Source organism: Poromitra crassiceps, assembly GCF_964638095.1.
Source record: "Poromitra crassiceps genome assembly, contig: HAP1_SCAFFOLD_89, whole genome shotgun sequence".
NCBI lineage: Eukaryota > Metazoa > Chordata > Actinopteri > Beryciformes > Melamphaidae > Poromitra > Poromitra crassiceps.
Window position 1 is genome coordinate 866,214 of NW_028152245.1, and position 19,081 is coordinate 885,294.

Sequence of the window (19,081 nt, forward strand, 5' to 3'; positions counted from 1 at the left end):
GTATGATTTCATACTCTATAGATAGATGGTAACATTTAGCCTACTTAGGTCACAGTAAAACAGCAATTTATTTCCTAACATTTACACTATACAAAATACATCATTACAAATATTTCACACTGACAAAAATATATTATTAGCATTGTATCCAAATAAAAAATAAAAACTGGGAACAAAAAACAAGACTTTTTACAGTCCCACAAGAGACACAAAGGTCAATTGTTTTCATAGAAAACGTGGAATTTCAGTGCTGATTTTTCAGTGTGTGATGCATTGACAGTGTGTTAAAACTGATCACAATAAAAATACACAATCCATCACTGATCACTGGATGAACGTGTGTGTGTGTCAGGAGAGACATGGCGATTGTAGCTTAATTGGCTTAATGCTTCAGGTCAAAGGAGGGAAGAAGTTGACAGAAGGCCGACGTCCTGCTTGTGTCTTCATGAAGAAGTCCCAATACCCTGTAGGTGGAGCAGAAGTGGTCGCCCCAAAGGCAACGCTTCAAGGAGTCTTTCCCAAGATGGCCGACCGCGTGCGGCCTAGTGTCCGTGTTGACGCTGCTGGTTGTACTGGTGGTTGTATTGGTGAAGTTGGTGGTGGTAGAAAGCACGATATGGGCAGTTCCCCTTCATCACAAAGTGTTGAAACGTAGGCCTCATGGACATATCTGACGAGAGAGCACAGAACACAATTACCATCTCTAGCCATACCAATACACCTGCTGTCAGAACACAATTACCATCTCTAGCCATACCTATACACCTGAGAGCACAGAACACAATTACCATCTCTAGCCATACCTATATACCTGAGAGCACAGAACACAATTACCATCTCTAGCCATACCTATACACCTGCTGTCAGAACAGCTGCAGACACAAGGCATAACCAGACACACCTCAGCTGGGGCTGCACGATATGCAAATCATCATCATATTGGGATTATACTAACAAATGTTGCAATTGCAGTATGCGATATGATTTTAGTGGGAATGGTAATTTTTCTATTTCATTTTCACTTCAAATAATTTATAATAAGGTGTCTGGCGGTTCCGCGCGTCGCACATTTGCTTCGTTGCTCAGCGGGGGGAGCTGTGCGAGCAGCTAGAAATAAGCGTGTAAAGCGCCTGGTATTTCTAGTATAATGTGATTTTTACTGGAGTATGAACCAAACATGCATGTTCCCTCACGCCTGGAGAAGAGGATTTATAAGCCGGGGCATACCACACGGATGTGACGTCATTCAACCGCCACATCCCAGTTTGTTTGCGTTTCCCAGTTACAAAGGAATGCACCATGTTGTATGCAAGCGTTCTTGAAAGGAGTCGCAGTCGCGTGTTATTTCCCTGTTCTATCCACGGTACTTCAGAAGTTTAATTACAAACACAAGACTCGTATGTGCGGAAGATATTATCACGAATATATCAAGTGGAACCGCCGCTCCGTTTAACTCTGGGGAGAAGAAGCTCCTCTCTTATGGGACTCAGGTTTAGCTGTGAAGCTAACGACATTAGCTGTGACGCTATTGGAGCTTTGAGTGAGTACGTTTGTCAGTAATAGTTCTGGAGGAAAGGTTCCTGTCACTGTGTGAAAATGAAAAAGACTCATGTCCAGAAGCTGCACAGAGAAGCCTTGTCTCCAGACATCATTCAAGAAGAGGTTCCCACTGAGCAGCAGGAGTGGAGCCCCAGTCTGGACCAGGAGGACCCAGAGCCCCCACACATGAAGGAGGAACACTGGATCAGTCAGGAGGGAGAGCAGCTTCAGGAGGACCCAGAGCCCCCACACATTAAAGAGGAACAGGCAGAACTCTGGGTCAGTCAAGAGGGAAAGCAGCTTCAGGAGGACCCAGAGCCCCCACACATTAAAGAGGAACAGGCAGAACTCTGGGTCAGTCAGGAGGGAGAGCAGCTTCAAGGGCTGGAGGAGGCTGATATCACCAAGTTCCCATTCACTCTCTACACTGTGCATGTGAAGAGTGAAGATGAGGAAGAGAAACCTCAGTGCCCACAGCTTCATCAAAGCCAAACTGAGGAGAACAGAGAGGAGCCTCTAGCCAGTAGCTCAAATGAACAGATGAAAACAGAAGCTGGTACCAAGCTGGTACCAAGCAGCTACCAAACCTGGTTTGGTAGCTGCACTGCTGCCAACCGGAAGACCCTGCAGCGCATCGTGAAAGCAGCCAGGAAGATCATTGGTGCCTCCCTCCCCTCCCTCCTGGAGATCTACTGTACAACACTCGCCTGGGTCGCAAAGCCACTAACATTGTGTGCGACCCCACCCATCCCTCTCATGGACTTTTCTGCCTGCTTCCGTCTGGGAGAAGACATCGGAGCCTCCGGGCCCGCACCACCAGACTAGCTAACAGCTTTGTCCACCAGGCTGTCAGGCTGTTAAACTCTCTTCCCTCTCTTCCCTCTGACCCCAGTCTGGACTGTTAACTTTTCATTGTACAACTCCCCTCTCTTCCCTCTGCCCCCAGTCTGGACTTGAACCCATATCCTCACTCAGCACCAGTCACTTTATGCAAAACTACTATGTCGCTTTGTTCATTTTATTGCACTTTTCTGCCATCACTATTTGCACTATCTGACTTTTATTACAGTGATTACAGTGACCTTATTATGACCCCTATGGTAGTATTTTATTGTATGTTTTTTTAATCTAATTTATCTTCGTATTTTATGTCATGTGTTGTCTCCTATCTGTATATTGAGTGCACCGTGGATCGTGAGATACAGAATTTCGATGCTCTGTATGTCTTGTACATATGGTAGTGATTGACAATAAAATTGACTTTGACTTTGGTGGAGAGGACTGTGGAGTATCAGAACCAGCCAGGAACTTAGATCAAGCTAGTAGTTTACAACCAGCTAGTGATGACAAGACTTCAGACTCTTCTGGACCTGAGACTGAAGGCACTGATGAAAAATGGATGGGAACTAGTGAACCTCAGTCAGGGTTAGACTCACAAAGAAACAGTAAGTTCATCTACCCAAATCGCTCATTTATAGCGTTGTGAAATGTCGGGTGCATGGCGGGCGTGGATCTATAAATAGCACGAAATAATTTGCGCGGATTTATGGCGGGTGGACGGTTCATGCATACACACGGATTAGGGTGGCATAAAAGCTCATCCGAGCATCTCTACTGTGTACCTTTTGATATCTTCCCAGGTGATGGAGTCTTGAGAGAAGGGGTCCTCCTAATAAATAAATAAATAAATAAATAAAGGCTGCACTAAAATGACAATGTGGGAGGTAAAACCCAACAATGCCCCTTCATAATCTTACCTTTATCAGGCCAATGGCAGAAACTGGTCTGAGGCGCAGGCTTCGTGGTGGAGCGGGAGAGTCAGGAGGCAACTCTGGGATCAGGTGAACTCCAAATGAAACCCGCTTCTTCTTCAGTCGTGGACTTGCTTCAAGTTCTCCACGTTCTCTTACGTTTTTTGGCCGTCTCACATTTTTCTGAAGAATGAATTGAAAAGATGATTATTGTACATCAATACACTGCAATACCATTTAAGACTAAATAAGACATAAGATGGATTATAAAGCAATAGCATTTCAAATGCTAGGTTGGAAAAGAGCTATTGAACACTGCAAAAGCCTTTTAAACAAACATGCTGGGATACGCAAGTGTAATGCACAAACTAATTTAGTTAACTCACTTAACATTGTGTGTGAAAATACAAAGGTTACAATGCATGCGGTTTACCATTTTTGAAAGGAGCAACATCCGGTTCACGAAGTACATCCTGGGTTTAGAGATTCTTCTCTATGCTCCTTGGTGACGTCCTCCACAGGGGCTCCATTTTGGAAGCATCTGGCTTTCCAGTGACTTTCCTGACTGACCAGGTTTGGGTGTGCAGACCCTTGAGGCTGGCGTTTGAGGCACGCTGACAGAAGCCTTCTGTAGAGTCTCCACCTCAATGTTTTCCTCCAGGCAGTGCTGGATGTTGTCATTGTTGCATCGTTGCATTGTTCCATCTTCCAAATGGTCTAGAAACAAGCAAGAACAAAATATTTATTTTAGATCAAAGACAGTCATTTTAATACAACTGAACTCCAGAACAAAAACAGAGACTGGTAGCCTAGATATCTTGGCAAATAAAATAATTCTGATTCTGATTATATTTTTTAGTCTTACCAGTCTAACCACTGACTGAAAACAACCCCCCCCCCCACCAATCACAAATAGACTCACCTGTGGACACTTCAGATATCCTCTTTTCTCCCACCTCAGCAGCAGTGGTGTCGCTCACTTGATCTTGCAGAACCTAGGTGTCAGCATATTATGATTAGCACACACTAATGATGCACATGTATACACAATCTGATTGATCAGGGTTGTAGGGCATATCCAAGGTGCAGAGCTGTACACAATGCTTTATAGATCGATTGATAATAACAAATGAATTACTTTGAATGTCTCAGCTTTGCCGGCTACTGAAGGCGTCTTCTTTGGTGTGGGTGCTGGAGGGCCCTCAAACCTGAAATGGCAATGAATAACAAAATGTTAATGGTCTCATTCACATTTAGTGTTCAAATGTGTTCTGTATCTGGATACGCTATCGGGATAATGATATCGCATATTATCCGATCACTTGCTTTGCATTTACACCTGGTATTTAGATGTGTTCTTCATGTCTGGATGTGGTCCACATTGTGATCTTATCTGATTGTGTGTGCACTGTGCAAAGCAGGCAAATAGCTGGAGAGGTGGAATTATGGACAAAACCAAACATGGCAGGTGTAAAATTGCCCTCAAGATTTTGATACTTTTATTTTCATTAAATGCTTTTAATGTCCACCTCTGACACACACTCCATTTCTTTCGACAGTGGGGGACAAAAGTTGCCCCCACATTTTTTTTAATGTCCTCCACTGCATTTAAGGCAGAGACAACGATTTCATGGGAGGCAACAGAAATCATGCTTGCAGCTACTGTGAATGCTACTTCAGTGTTTCCCACAGGATTTTGAGCTGTTGTGGTGGGTGGCAGGCAAATGTATGTTTCTCCATATTTTGCACGATGGAGAAGACAACAGAATAACGTTTCATTTAGACCAAAAAATAAATAAAATGTATCATTTTTATTTTTGACCAGAGTGAAATGTTATATGGTCTCTGATTCTAAATTTAGCTGAATTGCTTGGTTTGACCAAGTAAAACATTTTTTTACAAGAATTTTACGAAATGTAGATGGGGAAAATGAATGGCGGATGAAATCCCTTGGTTCGTATATGCCTGAAGAGGGAGTGACTTTGGCTCTATTTAGATCGCATCATTGCATGTTCACTCCAGTCTTCTAAAAGAGAGAACGTTTCATATTTGGTGAAGGGCTGCTCAGATATTTACAGTGAGTGTGCTATGGTTGTTAAAAGTTAAAATACTTTAAAATGCTCAGTGCAATGCATGGAGTAGTTGCATCACCCGTGGGCCAGGCAGTCAAAGCGAGCATTAGGCAGACTTGCTTTGATGTGTAACGAACAGTGTCTGGCTGATAGCGATGTTTAACCTGGTTACACACTAGGGATGTTCATCAATTATCGAAAATCGATAATTGATCGTTAAGGAATTGATTCGATCATGTGGAATTTTGATCGATTATTATTATTATTTTTTACTAGGACTAGGTTTGGGTGGAATTCGTTCCTCCTCGCCCCACTCCATTGCACAGCCGACTAACGTGAGGTGGAGCTTCATATAGTCTCTAGTTTTCTGGCTGGGCACGGGCCTTTGTGCCAACAAAACTGTTTTAAACATGGGGAATTCACACTGGCATGCGCCGGGGACATAAACAAACGCACCCAGCGGTCTGCGGACCTTAGTGAGGCTCAGGCCTGTTGATTTGACTCTTGTGCTGTCAGCTAAGCTGGAAGACGCTGATTGCCTTACATCATGTAACCTGACATGTAACATGTTTGTTTACCTGGCCACAGTGCTAGTGTCTGATATTCTTACTACACAGCAGCATCGCCATTATAGCTGGCCGAGAACACGCAACGTTATTACCAGACCAGAGTAAAAAAAAATATATATATATATATATATATATATATATATATATATTATTACTACGCTATCGATAATTGATCGTTCATTTTCCCGATTTTCGATTATGGAAATTGTTCAAAATGAACATCCCTATTACACACGCAGTCAAAGCAGTCTGACGACCGCTGTCGACGCGCCGAGGTGTATGAGAGCAGACACTCTTCTCGCTGTGATGTGATTTCCTGGTTGCAGACTTTCCGAGTAGACGCGGCCGCCTCCCCCACGTGCATCTCAATGAATGACGATGCATTTAATCAATCAAATGTCTTGAAAACGACATTCTACTCTGCCTCTGATTGGCCCTGATATCACTCAATCACTCCGCTGTCCTGTGTGTTTGAGAGAGAGCGAGAGAGCGAGAGAGAGAGAGAGGACCAATGTGGAGTTTTGCGAGGGGGAAATGATGTGGCACTCATTGGTGCATTTCGGCACTGCGCCATAAATGTGTCAAGTATGGGAAACACTGTACTTCAGTGACTCCTTCACTATAGATAGAGTCGGTCTGTGTGGGAATGCCCACAAAATGTTACTACGGCTGGTGCATGAGTGGGGTAAAACCCCCCATCTATCTCAATGGGCTGACTCACCAAAGGATGGTGCTGCAGCTCTACACTACAGGATTGGGGAATCTAGAGCAGGTACATAGACGTCCGTTCAGCCAAGCTACCCCAGTAATATTGTGTATAAATGGGTTGTAACATTTCCAACTTCCAAAAGTATTTATTTTTTATTTTTTATTTATTTATTTATTTCGGTCATGGGAAATTAAAACATTTCATAAAATAAAACGAAAAAGTACAAACAAGCAGCACAAGGCTGATAGACCGAAAAGGTGTAGGCTGAAGCTATAGCTTATAGCGCCTACCCTTCTTACTTAAACAAGCTATACAACAGAAAAATGATTAACGAATAATCAATTATAAACAAAAACAGAGACAATAATTCTCAAATTCAAATAATTACACAATTGACAATTACACTGCATATACATTGCATTACCCGAATATGCACATATACCGGTACACATATATATATATACATATATATACATAGGATATCTTAATAATTATTATCATTATAATCATTATTATAACCACAATAATCACTTTCATAATTATATTTCATTACAATATACAATACAATACAATATATACAATATACAACCGTCCAGAAATTAATATACACCATACACAGATTATATATAACTCAATATTGTTACTATAACTCTAAGTACAGGCAGTTCAGGAACATATTACTATTGAGAAGGCAAAACTGATGTGAGTAAAGTAACTTTGTGGTGAAGAGAATTGATGTCAATGGTGAGAGGAACTGTGAAACTTCTGTTTGTACCCATTGAGCAAAACTAACCTGAAAGAACGATAAATGACAGTGATCACATCTCCATGCTTCAAACATTCAGACTGCTCCAAATCCTCTCCGTTGACACGGGTTGGATGCTCTGTGCTCAAATTCGTTAGAATGACCTGGGGGGGAAACAGAAATGAAAGAGTTATCTCAAATACACATATGCTGTGTTCATTTAGCTTGAAAAAGGAGAATACCGGTGTGATTTAGAGTTAAAGTCTATTTATTCATTTTGCAATGCATGCCCTATGCAAGTAGATTTACCACTTTTCATGTTTAAGATACATAGTGTTGTCAGAGCTAGCTTCAAAGTAACTTAATGTTTAAAATGCATTGTGTTGTCAGAGCTAGCACCAATGCAGCACTGATATGAAAAGTCTCAACTCTGTCAAAATGAAATAACAATAAAACAGAAATTTTGACAAAATAATGATAATACATTTAAATAAATTAATGTCTCACATTTGCTATGACAGATCTAGCTTGGGCATTTCTCAAGTCTGTGGAATTTGTTTTTCACACTGCAAAAATGAACGGCATGGCTTCTTCTGAATTGAGGAAAACCCTGTTGTGCTTAGAAAACTATAGCATATGATGGATGTTGCAGTTGAGTAAACGGGGTAGTTGGATTCAGAAATCAGGGAAAGGGTATACTTAAGCCCAAAAAAGTTTGAGAACCACTGAACTAGAACCAATAGCTTCAATCATTGACATCACGTGGAAGATTTATAATCTCAAATTAGAATCACAATACTTTTCTATCCAGGTTCAGTCTCCCCAGGCCTATAGCCGCTACATTTTTACATTAATTTACATTTACTTGAATTTTGTTATGGGTAGATTTATACATAATTGCAAATTCTACATTGATTTTTTTTTGGGGGATTCTAGAAATGGTCTGGCTATAGTGTTGTAGTGAGTGAATTTTTACAGCAACTGTAATGCAGCTTTATATAAGGACATTTGGTGCCAGACTTTCATCAATAAATGTATGTTTTCTTTAAAAAATAAATAAATAAATCAGTAAATTGAATTTGTAAACCTGAACCCATGATTTCAAAGTGGTGTATTTTTATTGAGTGTAACTTCTTATCAATATACATTCTTTGACCCTGTTCACAGAATGGTAAATGGCCTGCATTTATATAGCGCTTTTATCCAAAGCGCTTTACAATCAGTAGGTTGTAAACCAGCTCAGTGGCCTTGTGGTCTGAGTGTCCGCCCTGGGAGGTCGTGAGTTCGATCCCCGGCCGAGTCATACCAAAGACTATAAAAATGGGACCCATTTGCCTCCCTGCTTGGCACTCCGCATCAAAGGGTTGGAATTGGGGGGTTAAATCACCATGTGATTCCCGAGCGCCGCTCACCGCTCCTCCAGGGGATGGGTCAAATGCGGAGAACAAATTTCACACATTGTGTGACAATCAGTGGGACTTTACCTTTACAGGTACATTCACCCATTCACACACCGATGGTGGCAGGCTACCGCAGGGTGCTGGCACACCATCAGGAGCAATGTGGGATTCAGTATCTTGCCCAAGGACACTTCGACATGCAGACTGGTGGAGGTGGGAATCGAACCACCTACCTCTTTTATCCAAAGCGATTAGTGGACGAGCCACGCTATACCTCCTGAGAAGTAGAGAGCTGTTTCCCTGTCAGAGCTACTCTGCTGTTCCTAACTGGGAGTGCGCTGGGTGCATTCTACTGCAGGTACTGGGTAGGCCACACTGACTAACTCATAAAACCCCACATCCCCCCAAAAATCACAACTATCCCTTTAACTGTGCCGAATGTGTGCAGGCGCATGATCTGATTTCACCAAGTAACAGTTGTTCCTGGACCAACATTTCTTCCTAGTATGGGCTGGGGAAACCCCGCCCCAAACTCATTTGATTGGTCGCCACAATTGCTCCTTAAAACGTGAGTCAAGGAAAAAATGTGGTTAAGATTAGGGTTAGGGTGTGGAAAAAGTGCAGCTGTCAGCGAGCTCGGTCCTATGGCTAAATGGATAATCTAATCTGAGAACTGGGGTTCGGCTCCCGGTCGAACCACACACATTTGTATAAAACATTAGGTTTAGGCAAGTACAACAATGTGGTTGGGGTTAGGGTTTGGGTCTGGTTGGATAAGAAAACCCTAATCTTAAACCACATCTTTTTTACTTGCCACATGTTTTCAGGAAGAAGCAATTGTGGCGACCAATGAAATTAGTTTGGGGGCGGGGTTTTCCCAGTCCATACTAGGAAGAAATGTTGGTCCAGGAACAACTGTTACTTGGTGAAATCAGTTGGTGCATGTGCAGACACAACCAGGAAGAACACAGCCGGTATTATCCTTTAAACATGTCTCCTGTGGCAGGTTCATGTCAGTGAGTGTTCAATATGTAGTTACCTCTTTATTTTCATTGAGTTCAATTCTGCAATGCTCCATGGAGACTTGAGGATTGTGAAGGCAAATATCACAATCAGGTGTCTATGAGATCAGAGAGAAGCAAGTTGTCAGTGCAACAAACAAACTTAGAAGAATTGTTCATCACATCTGATCAAAAGACAAGCTCATTTTCTACAACCAGAGAAACAGTACTGTAATTCTATGCCATGTGATTTATGTTGGTACTGTGTGTAAGAACAGGAACAAAATGTGTTTCAGATGTTTTTGTCAAAAGAGTAGTGACTTCTTCATTGACAGTGCACGTCGGCGTCTGCTCTAGCCCCATAACGTGACCCTACTAGCCTACTGTACTCCGATATTCTCGTACAGCAGTCAGGGTCACACAGCGTTCGATTCGTCAATGAGTGGGAGACGCTGTTCAAAATGCTCTCGTACCCGTATCCGACGTCCGATTGCAGAACCGAAGACATGATAGTCCCCCTACTGAAGCCAGTAATTTGGGTGAGCCGGTGTCATGCCGAGTTTTGCACCCCCGCCGAGAATTGCATCCCCACCTTCTGGGAGCATATTGTAATGATTTATACGGAAACTTAACTGTTTAAAAATGATATAATTGACTGGGTAGACGTGATCTCCAAGCCAGGGGGTCTGTCCTGGCTCATGGAGACCGACTTTGATGTATTAGATCCGCGTGGAGGTGACTTCCATGCTTGGGGCTCTCTTCTGGCTCATGGAAGCCGACTTTGGTGCTTAAAATCCGGGTACAGAGGACCTCGAGACCTGGGGATCTCTCCTGGCTTTATGGAGGGGGGTGCACATCTCGGCAGTTTGTACCTGCCGAGATTTGCATCCCTGTTTTTAAGTTAAAACTAGTCTGGGCACCTTCCACCCCGCTTTTTGTCATGGGGGCGTAAACCCCGGACCCAGAATTAACACCGGATGGCAATGCGCCTAACAACGTCTTTGTTGCCGTTAGCTTGACGCGGTGATGTTACCTAAACTAGAGTCTGATCAAAACAAAGCTAGCGTTACATAAAACAAAACGTTTATGCAATATGGCATCTCCGCCACCACCGCCTGACACACCGGTCAAAACGGTGAAAGAGGATTCTGATACTTGGGTCGAATTGTCAAGTTAACGTGAAAGTTGACGAGCTAGAAACGCTGCCATCCGGTCTAGGGCGGGCTCTAGGCGGGAACCAGTAGGGTGACAAAATCAATTGTGGGCGGGAGCCAGGCTCTTTCTCGCCGAGAAGAGCCTGGTGACGCGAGGTTAAGTTAAAACAGTCCCAAAATATGGTGGGGGTGCAATTCTCGGCGGGGGTGCAAAACTCGCCATGACACCGGAACAACTGGCGACCGTCAGCCAAATGCGTCTGTGGTTTCCACAGCTACGCCAGCTGTTGAAAGGACGCAACAGAATACGTAGCTGTCCTTGTGAATGCCTCCGTTTCGTTCCCGAAATAACATATCAAAACATACCTGTCTGAATGAGTTGTCTCATGAGACCTGAGGAACCGTGTCACGCAGGCTAAACACTCACCTCTCCACCAGCATCCACCCACCCGCACGCTCTCAGCGGACTCACGTTCTATCTCTCTACACACATACCTCCAAAATGGCTTCCCTCCCCTCAACCAATCCCCGAAGAGAATACCACCCCCACCTGTCTCTCTGGTGCGTTCATGTGCCGTAGGAAACTAGCAATCTAGCACACAACATAAACCCCGTAATACAACACAATCCCACATTTACCCCAAAACCCACGTCGCTACAATATATAAAATAATAATTAATTACTGGGTCCCTGATGCTGTGACATCCTGTATGGTAAGCCAACTTCTGGATATGTAGTCTGGTTATTCTGAAAATATTTACTAAATCCAGTAGCCTAAATCATGTAGTATCATACATTTACTGTGTTGGTGGCGGTAATGCACCAATTCGTTGTTTGCCAACCGCCAATAATAAATCTTAAGAAGAAGAAGAGGGGAAGTGACGTTTCAATCAAATCATATTCAAATGACCAATCCGGCAGGGACTATCCTAACGGTCTTCAAATCACCACCCTCTTTGAAGGATTGTTCCGCTAAATCCGTAAACAAAATAGTCCCTCCTTGACATGCGTTATGTGAATCGGAGGAGGGCCACACATATCTCCAAAAACAGTTGAATACAAAACCATGCCTATTGTACCTCAAAGCGTACAATAATTTGGTTTGGTAACAGTTTGATTTCCGCATGTGTTTTGGCGGAGGGATCTAACCGTATGCTTGCTAAATATAGGCGGCAGCTCCGCTCCAAGTAGTCATTGCTGATCTAGACGAGAAGCAGGGCAGTTCGGTGTTAGCGACTACAGTAGCCTACATTTTGTTTCTGCTGATCGGAATATCGCAGTTTGTGTTTGTGGATTCCAGAAATCGGCGTGACTGAACGGTTTTGCAGGTAAGGTCATGTTATATGCTAGCTAGCTCATCTATGAGCGATATTTCCCCCTGGTGTTGATGAGAGTTCGCACCTGCCGTGGGTTGCACCGTCCAGCTGTGCATCCATTGAAACCTATGGTTGAAACGTAACCTAGTTTGAGCGTGAAGTCTCACTAAGTCCGAGTTTACGCAATACTAAAATATTCGGGTTGCACCAAGTGAAATAGTTACAAGTAGGCATAAGTTAGAACTTAAATTGTACACCTACGTGTAAAGTCCTCCATAATGTAGGTAGTAATTAGCACAGCTGTTCTGATCAGTTATTACACCCTTTGATATTTATGACTCGGGCTTTTGTTTTCCACAAACTGCCTCGCTGCATACATTTTAAAATAAAATAACGGCAACAATTTAGCGAGGCAGGATGGTCGTAAATTAGCCTACAACGAGAAAGGAGTGGAATGCCAATATGTGTTGATGTTGAATCATTTGAAGAAGTGGAAGGTGTATTTGAGGCGAAAATAATGAGTCTGTTTAGAGTTGGTGTAAGAGGAGAGTACTTCAGTGTGTTTGTGTTTTGAAGGAGAAATCCCTGATCGAGTGTTTTTGGATAGTGTCAGCTACAGTGTAGGCTATAGGGAGAGGGACTATGAGAGGGCTCCTCTCAGGTGTTGTTCTTGTCAGGAGGACGGTCATGTTGCTGCAGTGTGCAGAGGAGAAAGGACATGTGGACGGTGTGGTGGACACGTGCAGGAGTGAGACATGTAAACATGAAGTCAAATGTCTGCACTGTGTGAGGGGAGTCACAACACAGGATCAGCTCAGTGTCCACGTAGAGTTAAAGGAACACTCTTTAACTCTAAAAACGCTTGTCCTTTTCCTTTGCTTATGGCCCATTGTGGATATTGGCAGAGTTTGAGTGCGTTCTGAAGATGTTTTTCCTCCTCCTGTCTGTCCTTCTCATCTGTGATGATGCTGGCCCGGTTGTACAGTGTTCTGACGACTGAGAGTTTGTGTGCTGTGTGGTGTTCTGATGTCTTTATCTTTATTGTTTATTTGAGCAGGGACAGTACACAATAAATATATTGCACCAGAAGTGGCTAAAAGCTAATTTGCATCTGTAGACCCTGGGTGCACAGAGTCCTGTGAGCACACAGTACATATCAAATAGTGAAATTAAAAGAAAATCCTAGTGTCTAAACAGTCAAGATGCATAATAAAATCAATGAAGCTTACAAGGTAATACACATACAATGTGTACAATCCTCCTCCAGAGGAGGTACTGATCTGTGTGTGTGGGTTTCCTATATACTGTAATTTTGATGCTGCCGTCTTCTCTGTGGTGAATGTTCATGTCCAGGAATGATATGGTCCGGTTTATTTCCTCTTCGTGTGTGAATTTCATATTGCCGGTGCTGTCTATTGTGTAGATGGTCCGTGTTTTTGTGTGTCCAGTTTTTATTTTTTCCAGCATGTCATCCACATATCTTTTCCAGAGTGTCGGTTTGAAATGTGATGGTGCTGTGTGGATGGCTTTCATCTCCAGGTCCTCCATGAAAAAACTACTCATAATAGCTGAAAGTGGGTCTCCCATTGCGAATCCTTTTTGTCTCTATAGTTTGCTGAGGGGTGGGGAGGTGCAGTGAGAGTGGTAGGGGGGAGGAGAGGAAGGGGGGTGGTGGAGGGGCGGAGAGGAGGAGGGGTGATGGGGGGGGTGGCAGGGGAGGGGGGGTGGTGGGGGGGAGGAGAGAGGGGGGGTGGCGGGGGGGAGGAGAGAGGGGGGGGAGGAGTGGTGGTGAGAGGTGGCTGAGGTAGGAGGGGAGGCGGTGGTCCGGGCGTGAAGTGCAGCCCGTACCTCACTGTTGATCCATGGTTTCTGGTTCGGCATTGTTTTAACTGTTTTTGTGGGGACTATGTCCTCTGTGCAATGTTTAATAAAACATGACACCGTTTCAGCGTATTCTTCCAGATTCCAATCAATAACTCATTAACTCAAATCAACTCTCAATAACTGTCAAACTAGATGAAGGACAGAATGTTTGACAGTTATTGAGAGTTGATTTGAGTTAATGAGTTATTCATTTGAGTTAGTGTGGACCAGTGATGTCACTGGTCCACACTTTAACACTCAATAACTGTCAAATTAAATCACAGACTTCAAAACAGTTTACAGTTTTCTAAAATACTACTGATGTTCTAATGATACAAAGCTGGTTGAAAATGGGCAGAGTGTTCCTTTAAGCCATCACACATGCAATACTTTCAAGACCTTCTTCAACCTGCTGTTAATGGTGGCTTTTATCCTACAATGGGGCTATTATTTAAAATGATATGAAGTCAAATGGGAACTTTGACAGTATAACTGGCTAGCTTGCAGGTGCTTGTGCTACTTGTACGATGTTAAAAAGTAAAAAAGTGGCATCATGTCTGGTGAGGCAAAACAACTGCCTAAAATTCATAATAGCAGAAATGGCGTTAAAATGTAAGGTATTTTCAGCTTGGTGGCCTTTATCAAGTCATATATGACTCATATATGACTTGAAAAAGGTCACCAGGCAAGACACTGTGACCTGTGACCTGTACACAAAAACACATTGCCACACATTTTGACGGAGATGGTCTTATTACCTGATGCTGTGGTGTCCGAGAGGGTGCCAGCATCCAGTGAGGAAGAGCTTGGCTGGGTTTCCCAAAAGCTTCTTAGCGCTAAGAAGCTAATTTAACCCTTCTTAAGCTGGAGAGCATTAGCGGACGTTGCCAGTTGCGGGGATCCTAGAGTTGGAAACAACACTGACTGCGTTAGAGAAACGCAGGGATCCGTGTTGGTCATAGCCACCTGTGGAGTCGCTGGAGTGTGAATTGGCCCCGGGTTGAGATGAACATCTCCTGACAGCAGCAGTAGGAGGAATATAGTTGTGACGGTTTTCCATCTCGCCGGCCGTTGTTGCGCAACCTGTCCCGGCCCAGATCCAGGTGCAGAAGCTCTTCAGCAGGAAGGAAAAAACGGCAATATATCCATGTCCATAGAAATTGATCCTTGGTTTTTCGGTTAATATACTCATTGGGTCTTCAATGTAGCATCGGGCATTGTAGCCGGGTTTTGTCCTCGGGCCTTCCACAGTATTGCAGGTGGAAACCGCGGGGATCAGCAACAATAGGCTACAGAGAAGATATATACAAACATCGTGTTTGTTTTCGCCATAATATTGTTTTCGATCAGGCTTTGAATTCTTGCTGATCTGATAGAGATATCTGATGAGTTGGTAGATAGGCATTAAAAAGGTTAAAATAGTAAAAATGACAAAGGTTTGGAGCTGAGTGGAGCCTGCCAAACCACTCACTCCTCCTTCCGCCATCTTTCTGTCTTTCTGTCAATAAAGATGGCTTTCCTTGAATCCTTTTCCTTTTTAATTATGTTTTTAGTTATGTTTTTAGTTTTCTTATTTCCAGACAAATTAGTAGAGTAGATGTTATTTTTACCTGGAAATGTGTGGTGTGGCAACCGTGGGCGCAGGCATCCCTGGGTTGTGGCTAGATGGGGTCCAGCCACGGATGGAGTGATGTGAAATTGTGGCAATTGTTATTATTCCATGTAATTTATGTTACTTCTTGTATAGTGTCATGACGAGGTGTGTGTGTGTGTGTGTGTGTGTGTGTGTGTGTGTGTGTGTGTGTGTGTGTGTGTGTGTGTGTGTGTGTATGTTGCATGCGTTTGTGATCACCAATACCATTATTATTCTTTTTAGGGCTTTATAGCATGAATGAGAGATGAATTGAGGGGGCAGCTATTATTGTTTTTGTATAAATGGCAGCACTCAAAGCATGCAATAATACAGTCCACAGCATCTGAGATAGGCTACTAAGAAGGACTACCCGTAAAACTGCCGTGTTACACACATTAAACTGGGACAGAGAGATGACTAACATTACCCACAGGTAAACATTACCCACAGTAAAAACCTCCGACTTTTCTTCCTCTCCTTTTCCGCACGACATACAGGGGCAGGAGGGAATGACGCACGCAACATTTGACATGAATGAAATGAGGGTTCAAACGTAACTCGCCCAGCTGGCGAGACACCCCCCAACCCCCCCCCCCCCCTATTTTGTTGTAGTGAATCACAGTAAAGAGAGATATCACACACACACACACACACACACACTTTGCCCTCAGTTGGCTGCCTGTTTAATGTGACTGAAGTCAGACAGAAAATAGATCCTTGCTGTGCAGTGTTCTAGCTAACTCTTCCTTTGCTGTTTATAGGTACAACATGCCACTACACGGGAGGTTGGTGAAGCTAAACAGGAGCAGAGGAGATACTGAAGACCATCACCTGCTGTCTTCATGGGAGCCTGTAGGCCTATGGATGACATGGGCAAATCCTGAATGGCAGGCGGCCATCGCAGCATTTGAAGCAGCAGAGGCCTTAATTAAAACGTGAGTTTTATAGTCTGGATGTCACCATTGTGATTTTATTTTATTTGGGTTTCTCAGGGATGTAAACTAGTCACCGTTAGGTGACAGTCACCTTTTTTCATCCCACAATAGGGCACTTAAGTGAATGATTTTGTGTCTGCCCTTGTCTTTCGATCAGATGTGATGAATAAGTAAGATGAACAAGTCTTGTAAGTTTGTTTGTTGTACTGACAACTTGCTTCTCTGTGATCTCATAGGAAACCTCTTCGCATTCATCTTTGTGAATTTCCCTGGGAGCATTGCAGATTTGAACTCGATGCAAACGAAGAGGTAACTACATATTGAACACACTGACATGAACCTGCCACAGCAATACATGTTTAAAGGATAATACCGGGCGTGTTCATCTTTCCTGCTTCTGTCTGCACACTTAAATGGATAGTTGTGATTTTTTGATGTGCCACTGTTCCACACTTCTCCTTTATAGATGAATAATGCTGCTGTTTGTTAAATATTCACTCATTCAGCACAGAAATGTGTCAATTGCTTTTGTTGTTCTTGTCAATGGACGAGTTTTATAGTGAAATAACTGTTGCGATGGTGCAGTGTGCCGTGCCACGCAAAGCAGCGCGGCACAACCCCTCCCCCACACCGCTCTCTTTTTTCACCATACATGAGTTTGCATCCCTGTCTAAAAGACACCAGTATTCCTCTTAAGCTACATGAACACAGCATGTTGTGTGTTTGTATTTTCATGTATTTTCATTGTTGTTTTTCCCCCCAGGTCATTCTGATCAATATGAGCACAAAGCATCCAACCCGTCTCAACGGAGAGGAGTTGGAGTTGGAGCAGCCTGAACGTTTGAAACACGGAGATGTGATCACTACCATTCAATGTTCTTACAGGTTGGTTTTGCAAGCTTTTTGGAGGGGTTGCTCAATGGGTACAAACGGACGTTTCAGAATTACTGTCACTATTGGCATCAATTCTCTATACCCCATTGATACACAATCTATTAAACTGTGATCTATATCTCTGTAGCTGGAGAACTTATCTGGGAAAATCAAAATGTGAATGAGTGCATTGTGTAAACACACAGCATGCATTAAAGCAGCCACAGGCAGCCAGGTGTAACTGGTATCCATGTGTTTGCGTTTGTGTGAAAGAACCGCCCACAGGGCAGAAACATCATGACTTTGAAGTAGGGGTGTCACAATATATCGTCCCACGAAATTTCGCGATAGTAAAACGTCACGATATGTATCGTTGAGATGAAATCTCATATCGTGAAATTTTTTTTTTTTTTTTTTTTTTTTTTTTTTTTTTTTTTTTCAAAAGTAGACAAAGAAACGTCTTTGTTTGTTGAAGTTCAATGTGTGGAAAGTAGTTCAGTTGAACAAGTCTCTGAAGAGACACATGAGAAGTTATACAGGAGAGAAACCATTCAATTGAGTTTCTGGCAAAACTGTTTACTTGACAGGAAAAACTGAAGATGCATAAAAAATAGACTAAGAAAAGTCTTGTTGTTTGAGTTTGAAGAAAAACTGAAGATGCATAATGAGAATTTATACTGCTGAGAAACCTTTTAGTTCAAAGTAAATCTAAGTGACGGTGTAACTCATTCTATTTCAAGATAAGCCTTATCTCCAATCTCATGTTTTTTCTAGTTGTTATTGTAATAACAATTTCCCACAACAGCATGTTTTGTATTTGTGCATTTCAAATAAAATACTACTTTTCCAGTCATATATTGTCATTATTCAAGTTTAAAAAAATATTGTTAAAATCGTATCGTATCGTATCGTTATCGTGAACCCAGTATCGTGATACGTATCGTATCGTGAACTGAGTGTATCGTGACACCCCTACTTTGAAGTCATGATAACTGTGATATAATTCCTTACCATAACTGTATGCTTTGAAAAACATGGTCAATACTCTCCATCATCAAACAAAGTTGGCAACCGTCTCTGAGATGCATTCACAGTAGCTGCAAGCATGATTTCTGTTGCCTCCCATCCATGAAAGAGTTGTCTCTGCCTTAAGTTAAATGCATGCTGTACAGTATCGTGCTACGCCTGCCATGTTTGCTTTTGTTGACAATTCCACCTCTCCACCCCTTTGCCTGCTTTGCACAGTGCACGCACAATGAGATCTGATCACAATGTGAACAGCATCTAGACATTAACACATGTAAATACCAGGTGTAAATGCAAAGCAAGTGATTGGATAATATGCGATATCATTATAGCCTATCCAGATACAGAACACATTTGAACACTAAATGTGACTGAGAAGCATTAACATTTTGTTGTTCATTGTCATTTCAGGTTTGAAGAGCTTCCAGCACCCACACCAAAGAGGACGTCTTCACCTGGGAAGAGTACGACTCCAACTAAGACTCCACAGAAAT